The following is a 3,451-nucleotide window of genomic DNA, read 5'->3' on the forward strand; positions in this document are numbered from 1 at the left end:
TGAACTCCTGAAGTCAGGAGTCTGAGACCAGCCTGACCAACATGGCAAAACCCTGTCTCTGCTAAACATACACAAATTAGCCAGGCATGGTGGCAGGTGCCTGTAATCCCAGCTGCTTGGGAGACTGAGGCAGGAGAACTACTTGAACCTGGGTGGCAGAGGTCGCAGTGAGCCGAGATCACCCCATTGTACTTTAGCCTAGGAGACAAGAGTGAAATGCCATCTCAAAAAAAAGTTATTTACATTTTATATATATGACATTTGAGAAGCAGTCATAAGGTGGAATTTTTCAGGAGATATAATTTACATTGGATCTAAAGCACAGCCTGTATACCAGCTCAGGCTTTCAATATTCTTACACTTTTATATTTTTCCCTCTTTATCAAAGAATAGATAGTAGGCGTTCTCCTTAACCAAAGTTGATGGTTTCTTCTTTATTTTTCAATTTCCTTTTTTTAAGATTATCAAAAAATAGCAATTTATTTTCATTCTCTCTATGAACTTACACAAGAGCCTACACAATAAGCTTACTAAAAGAGAAGGACATCAAGAAGAGTGAAAAATATTATATGTCTCTTTTGAAATTTCTTAGGATTCTTATGGTGCCTCAAGACTTGAACAGGATCCTAAATCTCATTTTGTAGGGTGGGAGAGAAAGCAGTCAGGAAGTAGAAAGGAGAGGGTGACTGAGATTCCCAACCCTTCCCCACCCCATGTAGGGAGCTTCAGAGCAATGTGTAGAATTGCTGTAAGACACACTATTCCTTTGAAAAGCATCAAAAATATTAAAATACTCCTACTATCTGTGCTTAGCCTCCAGCTTCTTTTAATGATCTTCCCAGGTCTCGCATGAACTCGGACTAAATAGACTATGAGTTCAGACGGTAGCAACGCAGTGACAATGAATGGTTCTTGTCAGGATCCATAAATTATGGCATCTTACTGCTAGTGGTTTTTTTTTTTGGTCTTTTTTAAAGGTTTTGGGCAGCTTATTAAGGCATCTAACCTTCGCTCCAATGTGGCCTTGAAAAGGAAAGAAATAAACAACCAATCAGGTTAGAAATTCTCTTTGGCTTAATTCATAGTTCAGTGGTACACACATTGCATTTATGAGAAAAGAGCCCTCTTCATCCGACATGTGAACTTACTTTCTTTTCATCTAAATTTCTTGTGCCCATCCTTTATCTTTGTTAAATTTAACCTGGATTCCACTCTGAAAAAAAAATACATTTTTCAAGTAGCTAATAGATGAAAATATTCCAAGTTTGTATGTGAGATTCTACTCCTCCTGTTTGTTAGGTACCCTAATCAAGTTTATTAACTTGTTTTTAAAAGAAAGAGAATGATTGTCTCTATTAGACAGAAAACTTAGTAGTGTCCTACAGCAAAATTAAGGGAGCATTATTCCTCAAAGCTGAGACAAAGTGAAATTGAGAAAAGATATTTGTAAATACTCAAATAATCGTAAGAGATCAAAGTAAACCTATGTGAATTTTTGAACTTGAAACCTGCCTTTCTCAAAATTGCAGGATTGAAAAAAATCATTTATGTGTTGGCTTCTTGTTACTTAGACCAACCAACTAACTTGTTATTGTTAACCCGTTAGTGCCTTTTGACCTGCTAGTAGTACAGTAATGAAGGGTTTTGATTCAAATCCTGACTGTTCATGAACTATCTATATGATGTTAGATAACTCACTTAAAATCACTGCATCTGTTTCTCACCTGCCCCAAAAACATAATAGAAGGAGCCTCCCACCACAGTGAGTTTTTCACCGATTAAATGCTGAATGCTTACAGGATATCTAACACTTGTGAATAGGAAGTGCTATATTAATGTTAGTTAATGTTAGTTATTAGAAATGTTTTTTATATTTCCATTTCATCTCATAAAACCCTGACCAAACCAAGGATTCCAAAGACCAGATAGATCTCTATTGCCCAGATTTGCTGTAAACCTAACTGTATCTTTGGGCTATTTATGTAACCCTTATGATTCTGTCTCCTTAAACTCAGATGAAGTTTCTTGTCCTAATAGTCTTCATGGGCAAGTTGGCATTTTCCCTCATTACAGTATATTGGACACCAAGGAATATTAGGTAGTAAGTCACCGTTGCCTCCAATCCTGATCAGAAAGTGACTTGTGTTTTTTAGGTTGTAACCTCCCTCTGGCTATCCAAGGCTGGTCCCTACCATGCTTCCCAAGTCTGACTCACCAGTCATTTCCCCATGCCTCACTATCTGCCCCTTTTCTCCAACCCCACCATCCTCAGGGAAAAAGGTACTTGCTCTGGCCACAAGTTTCTGAATAAGTGAGTTTTGACATTAGTTGATCTGACAAACTTATCCATAGTAAGTTGCAGTAAATGCTTATACTATGTGATGCTATTTCCAGAAAAGATATGCTTGTTTATTTTCTTTTTTTGTTTTTTGTTTTTCCAGGTCTGCAGAGCATTTATTCTGTCTCAGTGGGAAGGGGAAGGGGTCCAGGTGTACAGAGGGAGCAGGGCCTATGTGTACATCATGATGTTGGCAAAGACACGCTCCTCCAGGGGGCGCAGCCCGTACAACTCCACGAGCAAGGGGGGCACCCAGCGAGTTGGGTTGAACACAGACTCCCCGACCTTCCAGCCAGTCACGTCCTTCATGATGATGGCCTCCTCTTCCAGGTTCTCCCGAAGCATGTGCAGGATCCTCCGGTCCGTTTCAGCCTGGAACAGTGGCATCAGCGTGATGCGGGCCTTGAAGTCCTTGATCTGTAGGCGCCTGCGTTTGCGGTTGCACTTAATTATTTTCCAGTACCAGTAGAGGAGGGTCCCGATGCCCAGGGCCAGCATGCTGTAGCCTGACAGTCCTCGACGCAGCAAGTTCCATTTGTAGTCGATGTAGCCCCCCGCCGGGGGCATGTCCTGCTTCACCTTCGCTGCCGCCATGCTCACTGCTTGTTCATTTTCTAATTGAGGGAGAGCAGGAGAAAGAAAGGGGGGAGTTTCAGGCATGGTGGCAGAGGAGGTCAGAGAACAAGAAGGCGGCTATCCCTGGGCAAGCAAAATGCATTATTCTGTATTTGGTGTGAGGCAAGTCAGACAGTGTATACCCCTATACTATACTGCCCGAGATGACCAGAATTTAGAGACTGCCTATTCCTGTGGTTCAATTCTGGTACAGAAATGACAAGTCAGAAAATTCCCAACATGCCAGGACTCACGGAAGGTGTTGCTATTCTTACTGTCACATGTCCGAGACCACTGCTAACCACTGAAATCTAGAATTGGCTCATGCTCTCCCTCTCTATTCTCTCTCTCTCTCTCTTTCTCTCTCTCTCTTCAAACTTCTGCTCTGTTTTATTTCTATATGAGATTATGTGGAAAAATAAAACAAAAAGAGTTGATTACCTGGAATAGAATTAACTCAGCATTTTGGATTTTAAAAACTGATAATGATAGCAAACT

At 40.9% G+C, this 3,451-nt stretch overlaps 1 pseudogene; it reads right to left on the reverse strand.

Annotated features, from left to right (window-relative positions):
* Positions 1-2,389: 2,389 nt before the first annotated feature.
* LOC100412020 (NADH dehydrogenase (ubiquinone) 1 alpha subcomplex, 13 pseudogene) lies at positions 2,390-2,948 on the reverse strand (annotated as a pseudogene).
* Positions 2,949-3,451: the final 503 nt, after the last annotated feature.

This window comes from Callithrix jacchus, chromosome 12 (assembly GCF_049354715.1).
Source record: "Callithrix jacchus isolate 240 chromosome 12, calJac240_pri, whole genome shotgun sequence".
NCBI lineage: Eukaryota > Metazoa > Chordata > Mammalia > Primates > Cebidae > Callithrix > Callithrix jacchus.